Here is an 8,758-nt window from a genome sequence, read left to right on the forward strand (position 1 = left end):
AGCTGGGCATGGTGGCGCGTGCCTGTAATCCCAGCTAATTTTTTGTATTTTTAGTAGAGACGGGGTTTCACCGTGTTGACCAGGATGGTCTCGATCTCTTGACCTCGTGATCCACCCGCCTCGGCCTCCCAAAGTGCTGGGATTACAGGCTTGAGCCACCGCGCCCGCCCTTTTTTTTTTTTTTAAAGACTGGGTTTCACCATGTTGGTCAGGCTGGTCTTGAACTCCCGACCTCTGGTGATCCGCCCACCTTGGCCTCCAAAGTGCTTGGATTACAGGCGTGCGCCACCACGCCCAGCCTAGTTAAACTTTTAAGAGTGAAAAAGTAAACTAGCACCGCCATTTTGAAAAACAGTCTGGTGTCTTTCACAAAGCTGTATGTAGACTTACTATATCATCCAGCAATTTCACTGCTAGTTTTTTATGCAGATGAATTGGAAATGTATATCCAAAAGAAAACCTGCACATCACGTTCATAGTAGCTTTATTCATAATTCCTAGTAATTGGAAGCAACCAAGATAACCTTCCACAGGTGAATGGATAAACAAAATATCCATATGGTGTAGTATTAGTCAATGATAAAAAGAAATGAGGCCGAGCACGGTGTCTTATGACTATAATCTCAACATTTTGGGAAGCCGAAGTGGGCGGATCACCTGAGGTCAGGAGTTCGAGACCAGCCTGGCCAACATGGTGAAACCATCTTTACTAAAAATGCAAAAATTAGCAGGGCATGATGGCGTGTGCCTATAATCCCTGCTATCCAGGAGGCTGGGACAGGAGAATCACTGGCTGCAATGAGTCAACACTGCACCACTGCACTCCAGTCTGGGCATCAAAGCAAGACTTCGTCTCAAAAACAAAAAAAGACATGAGCTATCAAGCCATGAAAAGTGACGGAGAAACTTTAATACATAACACTAAATGGAAAAAGCTAGTCTGAAAAGGCTGCATATTGTGTGATTCCAGCTATTTGAAATTCTGTGAAGAGACAGTAAAAAGGTCAGTGATTGCCAGAGGTTTGGGATAAAGGAAGGAGAAACGAGGAGATGGAACACAGGGGGCGTGTGTGTGTGTGTCTGTGTGTGTGTGTGTGTGTGTGTGTGTTGGTGGGGGGGGGAGTTAGGGCAAAGGGATTATTCTATATGATACTGTAATAGAAGATACATATCACTGTATATTTGTTAAAATCCATAGAATGAACAACTCAAAGAGTGAACCCCTAAGGTAAACTGTGGGATTCAGTAGACCATGATGTATCAATATCAACTCATTAATTCTGACAAATGTACCACACTATTGCAAGATGATAACAATAGGGGAAACTGAGGGAGCGGGAATGGGGAGGAAGGGTTATAGGGGAACTCTATTTTTTGTGCAATCTTTCCTAAATGTAAAACAGCTCCAAAAAATAAAGTTGTAAAAAAGTAAAATAGGCTAAACAATGATCCATGCTTTGGAATAAATAAGTGAGGCTGTGCATATCTGAGGTAAGAGGGACATGATAGACCGATGGAGCCTTGGAAGCAGAGACATGAGGACTCTGACAGGATTTGAGAATGAGCACGATGCCAGGGTTGCTGGGATGGGTTTGCTGTGTGGATTTAAAAAACCCAAATCCAGAAGAATGAAATGGCTTGCTCGAGGTCACACAACTACCCACTTTTGGATTGATCAGATAGAAACTCAATTGTTCTCTTGACAATGAGCAGTCCCATGTCCTGCAAAGGAGGCCCTCCATTCAGTTTTGAGGCTGCAGTGTGCACTGTTATCACAGGACAGCCAAGAAACCAGGCAGCAGGATCTTCATAGGTGTTGTGATTCCCTGCAAATTCTCCTTACACTTTAGCATGAGTATCTGGCTTCTCCCCTCAACCTGCAGACAATGTGTGGTTTCACTTTATTTCTGAACCAAACTCAGGATTGCAATCCCAATCTCCTGTTATTAAACCAAAGGAGACAAATCATTTTAAACTAGAAACCCCTTGGTAACCAAAAAAAGGGGTAAAAATTTTAGCTCTTGGATGAAAATCACACAGCAGGGGTAATAATTGATTTCATTTACAACATTACTGGAGCCACAAGCAGATCTGAAACAAGACAGAGTTGGGAGAACCAATGCAGTCTTTTCAAAAGTTTCGCCTATATGTCTTCCCTGTATTTCAGATGTGTCAGAGGCCCTTCCCTAACTACAGCAAGGGAAGCACACCTTAGAAGAATTTGGATTGCAAATGTCCTGATGTGTGCCAGACTTTAAAAATACTCCTCATGTCCAAACAAAACACCAAAATGGGTCTTCCTACCTGAAAATGGCATCTATCCCATTTCCATTTACATCCTAACTCTACTATCCTACCGAAGTGCTTAGAAGTGTATCTAGCCTCTTTTTCACTCTGGAAAATAATATTAATAGCTGTTTCCAAACAGGGGTTGAGAAAGATTAACACAAGATGGTGCATGTAAAATGCCTAACACAGTAGCTGGCATAGAGTAAATGCTCATTAAAGGTTAGCCTAAAAATGAACCTACTGACAATGTTTCTCTTTACTGTCATCAACCAAGTAATAACAGAAGAGGAAGAAGTGCTTCTATGAAGCCATACAAAAAGCTTAATATTGTAGTTCTTCTTTATCTACAGTTTCTCTTTCCGCGGTTTCAGTTATCCGAGGTCAATAGTGGTCTGAAAATATTAAATAAAAAATTCTTGAAATAATTCGTAAGTGTTAAACACTGTATCCCAGTGCTTAAGTCATTCACCTCATTTCAACTCATTACTCGGCATTTTGTCTTCTCATATCATCACAAGAAGAATAATGAGTACAACACAATAAGATGTTTTGAGAGAGAGAGAAAGAGACCACATTCATAACTTGTATTACAGCATATTGTTATAATTGTGCTACTTTGTTACTAGTGTTCTCATTAATCTTTTGCTGTGTCTAATTTGTAAATTAAATGTATCACAGATAGGTATGTATACATAGGAAAAAACACTATATGTAGGGCTTGATGTTATCCTTTGCAGATAAGTCGGGGAGGCTACTATGTAGCATTTTGATTCTCAAATTGCAGTCCTTGTAATTTTAGTGCCCCATAAAAATGTTAATAGTTATCCCATGGTCAAATATACTTAGTAAAAATTAGCAAACACACGCACACACACAAGCTGGGCTTCTTTACTTTCTGCAGATTTGAAGAAGTTAGTATTGAAGAAATAAAATGGAATGACATGGCTTTGCCTGAATTTCAGAAAGTTCGCCAGCGTTAAGACAGGTGGCTGGAAGGTGGGAAGAAGACACAGGAAGAGAGAATGATGCAGGCCATGGGAATGGCCACAGGGCTGTGAGAAACACTGAAAATGCTGAAGAGACAGGAGGTTGTTCAGGTGAAATGCCGGCGGTGTAAGAAAGGGAGAAGTCAAAGAGGTTCCATTGTCTTTGGAAGGCAGTGGTAAAATCTAAGATATAGGACAAGTAAGGAAAGAAGACAATGAAGAGAAAAAGAAGGAAGCAGAGGAAGAGGAAGAGTTGCATTCAGTTCCTATTCTGTACCAGAGGCTATTAGGTCCCTATTTTACCACTTGGCTGTTCCCTTGAGCTAGTGAAGAGTGGAGCTGGTTTTCAAATCATGCCATTTACTACAAGTCTCTGCCCCTGTGTTTGCTCATGATATGGCAGCTTCATCCCAGAACTACTGGGTTAACTATGAAAAGGGCTAATCCCTTTTATTGAACCACATTAACTTCAGAGAGTCTTAGCATTAGCCTGAAATTTTGCTCTGTTTACTGTCAAATGCCTTTTGAGTGTGATTCGCCGCTTGGAGCAGCAGAGACTAGCTCTGTTTTTTTTTTTAATACAAGTTACACCCCTGAACTGACATAACAGAAAAGGTACTGCACTCATATCTTGCTACTCTTGAACCACCATTTCTGAGAATGTCATATAGTTGTATAGCACTCAAAAGTATCCAATAAAATAAAGAGCTAGTTCAGAACACTGATTTTTAGTGATTGAGTTGGTAGAATAATAAATTTTAAAATGTGCAAGAGGTAATGCGTGCTTTGTTGAACAAAGGGCCTGTGGGAGTTTCTGGTCCAGATTGCCTGTTCACCTTGAAACTGTGGAATGACCTACAATGTTATATGAGCAACAGGTCTGACCCACTGTGTATGGTGTTTGTGAAGATCAGTTAATCAAAAATTATATCAGGCTGGGTATGTGGCTAATGCCTATAATCCCAGCACTTTGGAAAGCAGAGGCAGGAGAACCACTTGAGGCCAGGAATTAGGGACCAGCTTGGTCAATCTAGCAAGACCCTGTTCCTATTTTTTAAAAATAAAATAATTAAAAATTGTCCAGGCCCGGTGGGTCATGCCTGTAGTCCCAGCATTTTGGGAGGCAGAGGCAGGTGGATTCACTTGAGGTCAGGAGTTCAAGATCAGCCTGGCCAACACGGCAAAACCCCATCTCTACTAAAAATTAAAAAAGTAGGCCGGGAGCAGTGGCTCGCACCTGTAATCCCAACATTTTGGGAGGCCGAGGCGGGCAGATCACCTGAGGTCGGAAGTTTGAGACCAGCTTGACCAACATGAAGAAATCCTGTACAAAATTAGCCAGGCATAGTGGAACATTCCTGTAATCTCAGCTACTTGGGAGGCTGAGGTAGGAGAATGACTCGAACCCAGCAGGCAAAGGTTGGGGTGAGCTGAGATCGTACCACTGCACTCCACGCTGGGCAACAAGAGCGAAACTCTGTCTCAAAAAAAAAAAAAAAAAAAAATTAGTGGTGCATGCTTGTAGTCCCAGCTACTGGAAAGGCTGAGGCAAGATAATTACTTGAACCCATGAGATGAAAGTTGCAATGAGTGAGATCATACCACTGCACTCCAGCTTGGATGAGAGTGAGACTCCATCTCAAAAAGTAAGTAAAAATTATATCAATGAAGATACATCTGCATAATAAATATAAACACACCTCAAACAATCCTACAACAATTTAACTCTTTTGATTTTCCAATATATCCCCTAATCCTGTGATGTAGGAGTGCACACTAGTACTTAAGAGACAGGCCAGGATACACATTCAGGCCTTGCACCCACTCTCTAAGAAGATTGTCTTGAGTGAATTTGCTTCATAAAGCTGAGTACCATTTTCCTTGTGGTGAAATGAGAATAATAACGTCCAGTTCACGGGTACTATAGAAATAAATGTAAATCACCTGCCTAGCATTTCATAAACACAAGTTACGGCTCACCAGAACAGAAAGAATGAAAGAACGTTTAGCTTGCAATGGTCAATGAGGAAAGGGCTACTAAAGACTCCAGAGCCAACTGATTTGCCCAACTTCATCAGGAGTAAAACTGGTAGAACCTGAATCCACGCCTCTTGCCTAGGGGGTCGGGCCACACCTGTTGCAACTTCCTGCAGCACCATTGGGGGAAAACAAACCATACACGTCAAAATACACTTGGCTGTGTCACAACACCAGGGTACTATGACACAATGTAAATTTAAATGACACAGTGTGCTTTAGCGGAGAAGACCAGAGGCACTGGGGAGACCTCAGAGTAATTAGCAGCTAATGCAACACAGCCAGGCACAGAGTAACTAACTCCTATGGTCGGCGGCATTTATGCTCTCTCGTAGGGCAGCCGCTTTACGTAAATATAAAAGGATAACTACCACTGGGAAAAAAATGAAGCAGGTATTGTTTATTGCGGGGATGGGGAGGAGCAGGGCCTTGAATGTACAAAGCAGCCGGGCTACCTGCAGCCACGTCAGAGACGGTCACAGTGTGAAACGCGGGGACTACGACCCTCCAAAATCCTTCCGTGCCCAGCACGCAACAGTAGCAAAGGGACACACGCAGCGGTGATGTTACCTGAGCTTATGTGTGGACGCTTTCCTTCGTCTCTTCTGGAAGCATGCACAAAAGGGGAGTGGCTTCAGCCGCAGCACGTGGAAAACGCTGTGCTTCGTGACAGGCCTTCCCGTTTCGCCCGCACTGGGCCAGACGCCGCGCTTAGCAGAGCGGGTTTGCCAGACGCGGCGCCGAGGCCCCGGCACCTGCGCAGTTGGATGCGGAAGTGGAGGGCGCAGCGCGGCTCATTGAAAAGGGGGCGCACTTGACAAACACCGTTACGAGAAACGCGAGAAGTGCAACGTGGCGAGAGCCAGGCAGCACCTGGTGTCCTCGGCTAATTGTGTTGGACGGTGGCGTGATAGACCAGCGCGTTTAGGGCAACCCGAGCCGCGGCGCTTGCCTCGCGTCCTCGGACACCAGGCTTGGATTACAGGAGGGACCGGCGCGGTGGCGGCAGCTGCCAGGACTCACGTCCCACTCAGATGGACGCGTGCACAGATGACCAGCCTGTATCTTACCCTTGCAGGGCTGGGGCAGGGGTCACTTTTGCCGCTTACACAGCAATGCCTGGAATAAACAAGAAAAATGAATACAAAAGCTATATTGGATTTTAATGTGTTTGAAAAATATTTAAAAAGGAAGAAAGGGAGAGAGGAAAAGAGGGAAAGGGAAAGGGACAGTAAAAGAAGAAAAGGGGAAAATGAGTTTTGTATACAGCAATTTTTAAAAATTACATTCTGTTCTATTTTCTATAAGACATGGTAATTTTCATAAATGTCCCCTTCCCACAATTATTACTATTTTGTAAAAATAATATTATTTCTTAAAATAATATTGTTACAAAATATTATTTACAAAATATTAATAGTGGGGAGGGGGACTTTATGAAAATTTTTGTGGGCTATAAAGATAAAATTCTATAATAGAAATTAATTCAAATCCCTGGGATGCTCTAATATTCCATTTATTCCAAACTCTATTATATATGCCATATAATAGGCATATGCCCCTCTTTATTCAAGGTTACTTACTGGAAAACTAGCATTCAGCCAAAAATTTATATTTACAGAGGTAGTTATCAGATTCACACACACACAAAACTGAATAAGATGGAATACTTCATCTAGTCTTTAATGAGTAACAGCTCACGGTCTGTGATAGACGTACTGTGATAAACTAACAAAAGTCAAAAACAATGTAAAAATAGATTAAATTTTACATGAAGAATAAATAATGCAATCTATTTTGAATGGTCCTAATTTTCTAACTACTAGTATCCTGAAAAGGTTCTTGAAAAATCTATGAATACTGAGGAGTTTAGATTTGAATGTAATTCTAAGGATATACAGGTAAACCTAAAGCAGTTTCATTGAAAGTGATAGACATTGTGGTTAAAAGTTGAGGGGTTAAGAAGCAAGGCCATTCAAGACTTTTGTCTCATTTGCAATACTTGTAAGCTGTGTGACTTTAAGCTGCTAACCTAACCTCTCTGAGATTGTCTTCATCTGTAGATTATGAACAGTATGTCTGTTTTGTAAGGATAGAAGCATAGACAAAGATGTATAAATCTCTGAGCACAGTGCCTTGCATACAGTCAATATTCAGCTGTTTCATTTTTTAATTCATAGGAGTAGTAGTAGTATTTAGGAGAAAAGTAAATATCTTTGGCTTTTAAAATAGATATTAAAAAATACCTAAAACAAAGGACTAAGTGCATTAATATATTCTTCTAAGTTCCAGCAACAAATATAGACGACAGTATCTCTCTCATTTGCTTCAAGATAATGTACATTCCATAAGCAGACACAAGACTTACCCCAAAGTGGATCTATATGAGTGCTTATCCCCAGGGATATCATGTATGTGTAACTCGATGTGTCTGTTACTGTTGTAATTGGGAAAAAGGAAAGCCATCGTTGTGTAGAAAGGAGCTGAGACTGCAATGTCAATGAGGTAGGATCAGAATGACATTTCCAGCATAATGTTAGCCAATTACATGTTGGAAATATGTATGCACTGCTCTGAACCACCTGTCATGTGCCTAGGTTCCTAATAGGGAACAGGAGGCAGTCACCAAAAAGAATAGTGAACATGAGGGGAAAAAATTGTAAATAAAAAGGTAAGATTGGCTGAAAACAGCAGCATTCAGAAAGAAAGTTCCAAGAAAACTGGCTGCTCAACAGTTTTACAGAGAATCGCCATGGTTGCTCATGCTCTCCATCCGGGTCCTTATTTCTGAGAAAATTTTACGGATGCCCTGCTGACAGCTTAATGAAGGAACACTACAAATCACTGCAGAGGCAACAAGGAGTGTGAAACTAGCCTCTTCCTGTGCTGCCACCAAAAAAAAAAAAAAAAAAAAAAAAGTCTATGTTCTCCCAATGAGGTTTTTCAAAAATGAATTATGCCATTAAGTGCCAAGAAGAAAATTAGCTATGAGCTTTTAAATTTAAAATGATCCCCTTTTTAATTGTAAAACAGTGGCACTTAACTGCTATTGATCCTGCTGAGACACATTAGGGAACAGGGTCACCATAACTGTTAATATTCACTGCTTAGTGAAAGAGCATCAAAGGACATTTTAATGTCACAGACTTTCTCAGGGAGTTTTTAAAGAAGGTTTGAATCAGCCAGCCTATGAATGAAAAGGACATGAGGTAGACAAATGTAGAAACAAATGTGATAGCAATTTTCTGCTAATCAAATCATAACTCAAGATTGATTTTTTTGGCAAAAGTTTATGTCATATAGATTTCCAAGGCTGGTCGACATTTAAAAGTCAGAGTATATGTTTTCTATAGACTTTTTAGATGATCATCCAATAGGGAATTTTTGTTTATTTTTTAATATAAGTGTAAGAGAGAGCTTTTCTTTTGGGACAGACCATTTCACTT

The 8,758-nt window shown here is 41.1% G+C and overlaps 1 long non-coding RNA gene across 1 annotated transcript in view; it reads right to left on the minus strand.

The window, feature by feature from the left end:
- Positions 1-6,401, minus strand: part of LOC116533189 — a 250,753-nt gene extending 244,352 nt beyond the window's left edge. Inside the window, exon 1 of the long non-coding RNA XR_004261141.1 lies at positions 5,883-6,401. This is a non-coding gene — a long non-coding RNA (uncharacterized LOC116533189). The remainder of the gene's footprint in view (positions 1-5,882) is intronic.
- Between the last annotated feature and the right edge of the window lie 2,357 nt (positions 6,402-8,758).

The sequence above is a fragment of the Sapajus apella genome, unplaced genomic scaffold (genome assembly GCF_009761245.1).
Source record: "Sapajus apella isolate SASKATOON/1434 unplaced genomic scaffold, GSC_monkey_1.0 scaffold80, whole genome shotgun sequence".
Classification (NCBI taxonomy): Eukaryota; Metazoa; Chordata; class Mammalia; order Primates; family Cebidae; genus Sapajus; species Sapajus apella.